Here is a 12,065-nt window from a genome sequence, read left to right as displayed (position 1 = left end):
GTTCCCCTCCCCATGTAACTTTAAACCATGGGCCCATAATCTGACCATAGTTTAACAGAAGAGCTGAAAAAGCCAGTGGCAAAGTATAAAGATAGGAGCCATTTGCACTAAAAATAAGTGTGGTGAGATTATATTTCCACAAGGACTGCTTGGCAGCAGCTGGAATCTATTATACAACATCTTGAGCAGATGTGAAGTGGCTCTCACTGGGAATACTGCTAGACTGCTTCAGGGTCTGACAAAACGAGGTTTGCAAGATTCAGAAGTCTGATAACATTATATTTACACCACTGAACAGAGTTTCGTGTGTGTGGAACAGTGGACTCAGTGAGGTACACTACTTGTTTCTGCAGTATTGTAATTACAAGAGTTTCAGTGTCATGTTTTCCCAGGCGCTATATAGACTAGAAGTTTCCAAGTGGATATATTTATATAAACACACCAGGGACTGAATCATAGTCTTTTGCTTCTGTCTTTATTTCATGTCCTCAGTATTTTTTTTTTCTGATGTTTGAGGCAGCCTATATGTGAGACAACTCTGGGATCATATTGATGAGATTCAGTGCTGAAAGGAAACAGCTTGAAATGAGGAGTTGAAGCATGCTACACCCTCTGCTTCCTTGGAGTCAATAGCAATTAACCAGTCAAACAGAAGATAAAACTCTTCTTTCATGTTCCTAATGCTTTAAGAGGAGAGATGGTCTTGTAGTTAAGGCACAGAGCTGGGAGTCATAAGGTTTGGATTCTATTCCCAGTTCTACCACAAACTTTCTGTGTTAACATGAGCAAGTCACTTGATATCTTTGTATCAGTTTCTCCACCTGTAAAATGGAGACAACAAAACCTACCTACCTACCTTCCAGAGTAGTCCCGAGGCATTATTCATCAGTGTTTGTAAAGTGATTTAAGATCCTTGTTGGGAAGCACTTTAGCAGTACAGTTATTATTGAGCTAGCACTTTGATACTGAAGTGGATTTTGAGACTCATGTCCACAAAAGTTAGCACTTAAAAGTAATGAAGAATGAACCATTCTCTGCTAGCCTCTGTGGTGTCTGAATTAGCACCTCAGCTTTCTGCTTTTGAGTAGAAAATTGCCAGAGCTCACTTCTCCCCTAGGCTTTCTGCATCTTGCGGGTGTAACCTAGCATCACTGGTCAACAAGAAAGCCAGTTCAGTTTCAGCTTGGAAACAGCATCAGAAGTCTGCTTAAAATGGCCAGTTGCTAACATGGCTCTCAGCAAACTTGTTGTAAGGAGATATTATTATTAGAAGAAAGCTGAAGAGTGTGAAGGCAGGCAGGAGGGGCCTGAAGAAAGTTCTGGATAGAGATGGCCAGGAAACTGTCATATACATTTCAGAACAAAGTAATTTAGAACTGAAAAATTAAGCTTTTCATTTAAAATGTATCAAAAAAGGACATTGTGACAATTCTGAATTTTATTTATTTATTGCATTGTAGTTTCATCAAAACCAACCCTTTCCCAGTCTTGATTTTGCTGACTCAGGATTTTCAGATGCAAAATTTTGTCTGAAATTTCTGACTAGCTCTAATTCTGGGTAGAAGTTCTGGAGTGAAACAAGAGTAGAGAGAGAGAGTCCTTTATGGATAATTCTTTTTACATTAATTCCAGTTTTGCCAACACTTGTAATTGAGACTTGCAATATTTATTGTTCTCAAAGCCTCAGCTGCAGGAATCAGGTTATTGCCTGAGAATTCCAGCTTTTATTTGTTTATTTGTTTAAAGTTTCTAGCACACATAGTTGCAGAAAGAAGGTAGCAAATATGACCCCTAAATGCTAGAGGACCAAAAGGCAAAAATCAAAAGCACTCACAATTTATTTTAAATTGGACTATTTTAAGCCAATCATGGTTTTTTGGAACCTGATTTGAATGCTTGGGATTAGCGATACAGAATTTCATTGTTCAGTGTTAGAAAGTGACTGATTCTTTACCACTCTTGTATAATACAGAGTATGGACAAAACACCCCAAAGTCTATACTTTACAGATAATAAAAGCATTCACCCTGTTGATGGCACAGGCTTTTTTTTTTTCCAGAACAATTGTGATGCTATCTTTGGCAATATATCATTTAATAATCTTGACCAGAAAAGAATGATTTTTCTTCCATTAAACTACCCCATTCTGTTGAAAGTGTTATTGATCCAGTAGGCTGTGAGACCAAGAAAAAAAAATCAGTGGACTATTCCGGTTCCACATGTATGCTCTGTGGGCGATAGGAAATAGTAGTAGTTCAGTGTATTTAACATTAATACCCGAGCTGGCTAGAACTTTTCCACTGGAATGGTTTTACTGAAAAATGTCAATTTTTCATTAGGGAAAAACCTAAAGAAATATTTCATTTGGGGTTAGCTTGAATCAAATTGGAATATTTTATTGTTAAACTGATCAAAATATTGTTTCAAATCAGTTCAACAAAACATAAGCAGCATTTCCCTATTAGCACATTGCCTTGTAGGAATTGTTTGGACCCCATTCTCGCCTATGGGCTTGGCTTCCCCAGGGACTTCATCTCCTATAATGCAAAGTGTATTTTCTCTGCATAGTCTGTTGTTGCAGTTAGTCCAACAAGGGGCTTGGCCCATGGAGAGGAATTGGAGCATCAGTCTCCCAGACTACAACCCTCCCCGAGGCAATGCACCACTGTGGGAATGTACATTTTATTATTGAACTAATTATATAAACAAGATAGTTTGGGTCAATTCAGTAAACAAAAGCATTTAGATTTGTGGAATGTCAAACTGTTTTTCAATCAACATTTCTGAATGGGAATTTTTGTTCCCCCCCAAACATTCAAAACCTTGGGACAAATGCAAATACTGAAGTGTTGTAACTTACTGTGGGATAGAAATTCTGAATTTTGCTCAGTGATAATTAATACCAACTTGCAGGCTGAGGCAGACCCCTTTTCATATGCCAAAATGTTTGAATCTCCTTCCATATTTGAATAGAATATTTATATAAAATCATAAAAATTTGGAAAAAAATGAAAAGTTCAAAAAATAAAAAGAGGAGACAAACATTCTTTTGAGGCCTCAAGGTTGTTCGTTAGCATATGCTGTAGTGTTAAAATAGAAGTATGGAACAAATGCATTCCTGTCATGAGATGTCAGAACAAGTATTTTTTCAGGCATGGATAGTTACCATTTCTGGGAGCCAGAGTAAGACCTTGTTGAAAATAGCCTATGATTCTTAACTATCAGAAAATTAAGCTGCATTGCTGCTGTGTTAAAAACCCAATAGTGAATACATGTGAACATCTCCCAGTATCTCAGTCTTCATGTACCTGGTGTCTTGCCTCAGGTCTTTTGAGGCAGAAGCCGCTTTTGTATTGGAAGAAATGTGTTATACATGTGATAACTTCTGGGAAGGAAAATACTCATATTTACATTGAACATCTTTTAAAGGCAGAATTATGCTCTCAAAGTAGGTCACCAGTCCACCTGGCCATATGTTGTGTTGTGTTGATGCTTAAGAACTGGAAAGCAGGTAGGTATTTCAATAAAGAAAAAATGACAGCCCCATAAATACGAGATGGATGAAAGCCAATTTGACTAGTCTGAACTATTGTCTCATAGTGGTCAGGAGCTCCCTGGCTTAGGCGCAAGCCAGATTCAGGCTGGGGGAATAAACAAAACATGCAGGTCTGTGCAAAAATTCAAATGAAAGGAATTTTAGTGGTTAGTGATTTTTTTGAGTGTGTAAGAATATATTGCAATGATATAAGAATCATGAGGTTTAATAGTTTTGTGGAAGGCAGCCCCAGTGTCTTGATGACAGAACACAGCACTTCTAGGTATGGATCTGAGTTTGGGTGCAAAGTCATCCAATCTCCCTGAGTGGAGATAAATCTAGCCCTCATCAGATGAAGAGAGAGTCTCTGTTGTATCAGTCACACTATTACAATTAGTCTAATGAGTGAATGTATTGATTTCAGTTGGATTTAGGAGACTAAATGTTTAAAAAAAAATCTATCCTTTAGATCTTGAATACGCTGGTAAGTGGTTTTTTTTTCTTTTGTTTTTTTTAACAAGCTGGCACATCACATGAAGTTTGGTCCCTACTCATCTTCTCCGCAACTACCTTCATTTCTTATGTGAGGGCTGCTACCAAAAGGATACAAACACAAACCAAAACACTACCTGGTATAAAATAAACTAGAGCTGAAACGGATGCCTTTTGGTGGGGCAGAAGGGGGAAATGACCTCTGGGAAGGGCTCTCCACTATTAAAAGGAAAACATAGACAGGTTCTGGAACATTGCCCCTTTGGGTTTGCTTTGAAGCTGAGTCCAGAGTTAAATACATAAATAAACAAAGTCCTGAAAAAATGTATTGAACAGAATGCAAAGGATGTGAGGTTAAACTAAATATAAATGACACCACATTTACAATTGTTCTGCTCTTATTTAGGTGCACATCAGTAAAAGGAAGAAACTAAAATAATTTGAGGTGAAGTCAGAAATTATATTGAAGGGGAATGTAAAAATATGAAATTGTTGAAGTATTAAATGTACTTTTCCCATGAGGGAAGACATAACTAAATTATACTGGCTTCATGGATGGTAAAGCATAGGTAATAAAGGAGCTGCTCTGAAACAAATTAACATCAAAATGAATAAATGCCTATACCTTTTGGAATTGATGTAGTCAAAGAAAAGGAATAGGCATTTGTGAGCCAATAGAGTAATCTTTTAAGCTTGCCTAATGTGATTTAGTTTTTAGAAGATTAGAAAGAAAGGAGCAGGGTAATAATAATTAAGAAAGGGCAAAGGGGAAAACAGATTTGTTTCTATCAGTAGTACATATTATAGCAGAGTGATAGCTCTGCTATAGTTAACGTTAAGACCATCTTTCTGTTTAAAGAGTAACCCTAAGTGCTCTAAAATCTATACGGTTATTCAGATTGCCTTGAAATTTGGTGTGCCTCATGGGGATGCAGGGTTCTGTCAGTGACCCAGATTTAGGGCTATTTGACTAAAGGGTTCCTGAGTTATAGCTCCCTCCCTGCATAATAGCTTTTCTTATAGCTGGTCTTTTTGTAAATAGCTTAAATATCCTTTTGATTTTTTCTGTTATGAGAAATTTCAAATAGGGCCTGGTCCACGGCACATTGAAGTCAATGGCTCTCTTTTCCCTGACTACAATGAGCTTTCAATCAGGCACATAGTGAATACCTAAATATTAGAGATGAATCTAAGCCTAAACCCTGTATATCCAAAATCTGGGATTGGATTTGAATCTCAATTTTGAAGATCTTTAATAGAACCAAAATCTCAGACTGAACATTCCTGAACTTGCAGGTTCAAAATCCAAATCTTCCCGGTATTTGGGAGTCCAAATTTGATGACCGAACATGACCTACTTTAGATACAGGTTTGAGACGTAAATTTAGATGTAAATCCCAAACTGAGGTTTTGGTTTAATCCCATCTCTACTGAACTATGTGTTTATAAATTTAGAGATGATGATGTCGCTGTTTGTGTGGTTCTTTAGTTTTCGTTTTTGCCACTTAAACGCCGACATTTTTAATGCTTTTTTCTAAGTGTCTTCTTCCTGGCCAATCATGCATCTTTTAGTCCTGATATAGAATGATAAGCTCTTTGTATTGTGAAAATCTGACTTTTCAGTACTAAATGCAGAACTTTTCACTTGGTTTTTATTGAATTTCATCTTGTTGACTTCAGACCAATTCTCCAATAATCAAGGTCCTTTGGAACTCTAATCCTGCTCTCCAAAGTGCTTGCAACCCTCCCTGCAAATTTCATAAGCATACCGTTCACTTCATTATCCACATCATTAACAAAAGTATTGAATAATCAAGCTGTGAGGCGCTCCATAGACCTTACACTAAACCAGAACAAGGCTGGGGGCAGTACTCGGTCAGGGAGGCACCATTCCTTAGCAGCTGCAGGGCATCCTCCTGGTGCGAGGACAGCATAAAAGAACACTGCTAGCACAGAAGCTAGGGCGAAGGAGTTACTTCTCAGTGCAGCCCGTAAGAGTGATGCCTGTAGCTGTGAGAAGAGTGATTACAGTATCGGTGAGGCCATGCTGGAAGCAGTGATCCATATTTCTCTTCCCTCCATTCCCTTTCAGAGTTGGGAATCCAAGAGAGACCCCCAAAGAGAGCTCTGTGTGGTTCATGAGCTTGTCTCTCACCAACAGAAGTTGGTCCAATAAAAAATATTACCTCACCCACCTTGTCTCTTTAATATTCTGGGACAAACACGGCTACAACTACACTGCATACAAAGCTGACTTATACATTATTATTCTCACAATCCCTTGTGCTCTTTAATTATGATTCAGGTATTTACACAAAAAGCGTTATGTCAAGTCACCTCAATGAACTTTGTTTCTGATGGTTTTTGAAGTTTAACAACAATGAGGTTCTTTAACATCTTAACTCAACAGGATTGAACACTGAATAATACATAAATGTTGTATATGAGTTTAAGTACTGTTTAGACATATGCTTTAGTTTCACTAGCAAGTGATATATCAATTAGTTCTGATCTTTTGCCCATGTGCACTCCCCCCCACATCCCTCTAATTTAATAAAATAATAGGGACAAGAACAAAGGAGAAATAAATAACCTGTTGCAGAAGCACACCTCAGGATCTGCATCCCTGAATAGATACTCCTCAATTCTGTGTGTCTTGGAAAAATGCAGACTACTTTCTCTGCATGCATTACATGAGCCTGACTATGAGTATGGTCAGAGCAAAAGAGCAGGAATAATCTCAGCACTGCCTGGAGGAGAAGGGAGGTCGGAGGCTCAGGTGGGAGAAACAGCAAGTGGATGGGCATGGACAAGCTTGCTTTGTTTGTAGCTTGAAGCTGGAGGCCAGTCCTATGAGGGACTTTTGTGGTGCCCGTGGTCCCTTTTTATTCTGCATAGCTGAGCTCACTTGGAGCTCCTGCTGCAAGATGCTGAGACAGAAGTCCTAAATGCCTTCAACTCCCACTGTCATCAGTGGAAGTGGAGTGTGTTCAGTACTTCCCAGTTTTACTGTACACCTTGTGAGGGGCCATAATGCTTGTAGAACAGGTAGTCTGTATTTTTCCAAGGCAGCTAGAATTTCAGGCATGCAGCGCCTGAGGTGTTCTACTGAGACAGGATATTCATTCCTCATTTGTTCTTATAGATGGGTACAAAGAACAACAGGATCTCCCCTAATGAGTTTGAGAGTAAAGAGGGAGGATAGTGTGTGTGTGTTTTGTAAAAGATCAGAAACAGTCACTATATCCCTTGCTACTGGAACAAAATCATAATGTCTAAAACTGTACTTAATGGAGACTCATGAAGAGCATTTGTGTATTCAGTGTTCAATCATCCTAACAGAGTTATGATGTTAATAATGATGCTCATTTGTTAATAAACTTCAACAGCCATCATCTATAAAGCTGATTAATATGGCTTGTCTTCAGATAGCATTTGTATAAATTTGTGGGTCATAATTAAGGAGCCCTAAGGCTTGTGAGAATAATAATATATTTGTTAGCTTTGCCTAGAAAATGATTTCTCTTCATTTAGATTTCATGGATTATTAAGGACTCAAGTTACTTTTAGATGTTGACTGTTTCTGAAATGTTCTTATGTCCCAGCATTTGTATTCTATAGATTGTCCATATATTTGAATGGGCTATGTGAGGATATTTAGTGTAGACTAGAAGATTTGCCTGTGAAGTCATATACTGTGATATAGTGGACAGGAACTAAATAAGACAAGTTGTTTGTGAAGATGTGGAAGGTGACTGTCTGCTGTCACCAATGTTTTAATAAACAAGGTAAAACTCCAGGACAGGACATCAAACTGGTAGTGTGATCCCCGCAAAGTACTTTACTTTTATTTTTTACCATCCTCTTAAGGAAAATGTATTGTAATAAAGCTTCTTGTGGAAGCACCACTTTATGGTATATAATGCTTTGTAATATTTTTAACAAATTATTTTTTGGCATTTAACTATGTCACTGATTAATAAAGTGGTAAAGAATAACACCAGGAGGTTTGTAAAACAGGTTATAAGATTTTAAACTGGCAACCCTAATGAAGAACTGTACCTGATAAACAGACATAGGATACAGCAACAGGATAAGATTTCTCACATACTATGCTCTCAAAGTGCTTCAAGCCTAGACTAGAGGAGATCTTCTCTGGCTTGTTAGGCTATAGCAGTTTTGATAGGATGGACTTGTGGCACTGGATCAAAAAATCATTTTATCAGAATAGGAAGCACTTTATGCAAATAAAATTCCTATTGCAATTAAAGGTAAGTATGAACTGAAACTCTGGATCCAAAACTCCTAGATTATGGAAAAGTTTGGTTTTGGATCTCAATCTGAATCCAAACTTCGGGCCCCATTCTGTTGCCCTTATTCACAGTTACTTTAGGAATAGTCTCACTGAAATAAATGAAACAATTTGTGGAGTAGGGTACTATTCAATGTAAGGGTATCAGAATCAACCCTTTGTGGTTTAGATTAATCTTAAGTTATACTGAGTGGTTCTCAGGACACAGATCTTATTAATGTTTGTGAGTTACCCTCACCATTTCAGGGAATGAAACAAGTAGATTTGGATCCTTATCACCACCCTATAATTACCTACTAACTACAGTTATGGAATACTCCTTTTCTTGCAGACATTGCATCTTACTTATAAATGTGTGAGTTGAATGTATTATTTTCTTCTAGAGTTGCTATGGGTACAGACTTGTGTCTCCCTCACCCCCCATGGTAAGCAAAATTTGATGCAACTTTGCAGATCTAATTCCTTAAGAGTGACACTTTCAATGTGAGTCAAGGACTCTGAATTTTTCATTGCATGTATACTGGGACATGTAAAAATCATTACAATATGGAAGACTTGGCTCATATTCAGCAAAGCACTTAAACACACACACAACTCCCAATGAAGACAAGCACATGCTTAAGTGCTTTTCTGAATAGGGATGGGATTACTCATGTATTGTAAATTAAGCATGTATTTAAGTGCTTTGCTAAATCAAGGCCATGAAGTGTACTGTCCTAATATATATCAAACTTCCACAAGAAGAAGCATATCTCCAGCATTTGAAAGTAGTGGGGGCAGCACCATGACCTTGCTACCTGTGAGCTGGTGAGTAACTCTATTTACCAAGATTCCAGACCATTACTGAATCATTCAGCACATTTACTCACAGGAATTGTGCGAAGTTATAAGAAGCTACAAATGTATTTAACCTCAATTTGATAAACTTTTTTTTTAAATGGTCTCTTCCTGCAATTATATCTACTTGAATGGATTCCAGACAACCCTCCGGCTGGGATCCATATCTTCTTGCAATTTCCATTACAATTTCAGCAGTTAAAGAATAGAGGGGAAACGTCTGTTTAATGTTGCTTATATTGCTGCTCCTGCTACTTAGCCAAGGAACTAATAGCTGTCCTCTGGGGAAAATGGTTGGCATCTGGTTCATAGGATGAATGAAAGTGCAATGATACAACCTTGAATCCTAGCTATCCCAGTAATAAGGTTCTCTTGTGAATATTTGTTGTGTACTACTCCTTATGTCAGACCTATGCTACCTTTGCAGAAGTTTTATTTATGGTACCAATTCTCTATTCATTATTTACCTATGGTAACAAAAAAAAATCCCAAGGAAGTAGAGGTACCATATAAAGTAATGAATGACTGAATTAGTCATCATATTTATATTCTATATGGCATTCAATGTCTCTTCAGTACTTGTCTCTAATTAATCTAAGTAATAAGATTGCATTTCAAAAGGGCCAATGTAAATGAGAAGTCATGAATTGATCAGCCTGATAACTCTCTGCAAGAGCACTCCACAATCATGAAGCAGTGAAGTTGAAACCTTTTCCTTCCCTGTAATGTTTAGAAATGCTATTCAGAGACTTATAGCAACCTAGCATCAACGTGTAGTATGGATAGGAAGGCTTAGATGTGTAGAGACCACATTTTATTAGTTACTACAGCTGACTCATCTTCTGTTTTTGTTGCTATGGAGGGAGATGTTTTTCAAGTCTAGAATATCAGATAAGAAACAAGATTGGTATGACAATTCAGTGAGTACTGCTATATGCTAGCATGGTAGCTGGATTTTACTGGGAGCAGATGACAAACGGTTTGTGATTTTTTTAAACTCTGATGCTATCACTGATTCCCAAGCATGTGAAAGACAATTGGCCTGATTCTGATCTCACCCCACCTGTGAGAATCTGGGATAATTCACTGAAGCTTGTAGAGTTTCACACCAATTTTACAGTAAAATATGAGATTAGAATCAGGTCCAAAGTGTTTATATTACTAAAACATAGAATGTGATTGGGAGGACCAAGAAATTAAAAATCCTTGGCTTGAGAGAGAGCATACAGAATGGTGATATCAATTACAGAAGGGTCTAAACGGAAATCTCAGATCCAAACACACTGTTCTGAAGATATTTGGAACCATATATAAATGTTTCAGCTACTCTCACTCTCTAAGCAGGCCACATCTAAGGTCTGGAGTTGAAAACCTCAGGTATGTCTACACTGAAAAAACGAAACAAACCAACCCATAGCAGCGAGTCTCAGCACTCAGTTAAATTGACTCGTGTTCCCGCTATGGGGCTAAAAGTAGCAGTGTAGATGTTCCCACTCAGTCACTGAGACTGAGACCCACAGGGTCAGCTGACCCAGCCTCCAAGACTCGCTGCTGTGGGTTATTTTTGTTTTGCCATGTAGACGTACCCTACAGACTTTGCAATATAGCCCCAAGTCTAGTGTCAATTCATTTCTCTGAGCTCTGCACTTTGTTTCACAGAAACTACTCCATCATTTCAGATGCCAGCTTGTTAAGATGAGGAAGCAGGGGCAGAAGAAAAAAAACTTAATATTTAAATAACTGACAGGATATGATGAGCTAAAAGCTACAAATAAACCCTAAAACGATCTGCTTTTTATTTTTAAGTGACTGGTAAAGTGATTCTACTTGAGCAACAGTCTTTTCCTACAGCTGATTATTGGCAAGGTTTTAAATCTTTAACAAACCAAATACTTGGCACTGGGCTATTTTGTTTTTTGCTGTGAAGTCATTTACTTCTTGACTGATTCAAGGCTGCAGGTTGTTGATTCTTCCTGTGCATTTGCCACCTTTCTTTTTCTGTTTTTTTTTTATTCTAAATCAGACTTTGGCAAGCTTTTTTTCCCCTTAAGTATACTGAATTCAAGGAACTGGTCCCTTTTCATGTTGCTGCTTTGGAAGGTGAACACAATTGTCAAAGTGCATGTTGTAAAACTGGGTGACAGAAATGTCCCTTACAGAGTTAGTGAACTAACCAAAGATGTGGAGGGGCTAAGGGGTGGCTATCATGAACATTCTCCTCTTGGCACATATGGTATATTCATTTAAACCCTGTTATGCTTAATCTGGAGAAAAGCCAGCCTACGTCTAACATCCCCATTGGGGTTTATGCAGCCTAATGACATGGTGTGCCTAAATGACAAGTCACAGTCTCCTGCCCAAAACATCAAGATGTTTGCACCTGTTTGCAGTGAATAAGGCAGCAATTATTTAAAAAAAAAAATCTCAACCAAGTCAAATAAGGTTGGCAATAAAGGTGATAAAATGAAGGATGTATTCTAAAAGCTAATGAATGAAGGTAATTTGCTGACATGTCTACTTCAATGTTCAAAATTTGATAAAAAGGAGCCATTGTTTTATGTACCATCCAGTGGCCCCTGAGTTACTGAGGCATTGAGATCTTTGAATGAAAAATCTGCCATGTAGCCACAGCCCAGCACTGAGGGTGGTAGGGAGTATTGGAAGGCATTCTGCCTCAGAGGAGCCTCCTTCTGCACCTCCCCATTTGTGCAGGAAAAGAGCAATATCTGATACTTCTTATTCTTCTTCACTCCATCCTTCCCTTCCCTGCTGTTAGGTACTCCCATTCATTGTCATGTCTGAAATATGGATTGTAAACCCTGCCTGTCTCTTGAGAAACACTTATCCCACTTGCAGGTGCTGTAGTAGTAAATAATGATGTGTCCACAA

This window comes from Mauremys reevesii, linkage group 6, assembly GCF_016161935.1.
Source record: "Mauremys reevesii isolate NIE-2019 linkage group 6, ASM1616193v1, whole genome shotgun sequence".
Taxonomy (NCBI): Eukaryota; Metazoa; Chordata; order Testudines; family Geoemydidae; genus Mauremys; species Mauremys reevesii.
The sequence above is the reverse complement of the archived record's forward strand: the minus strand, read 5'-3'. Positions refer to the sequence as shown.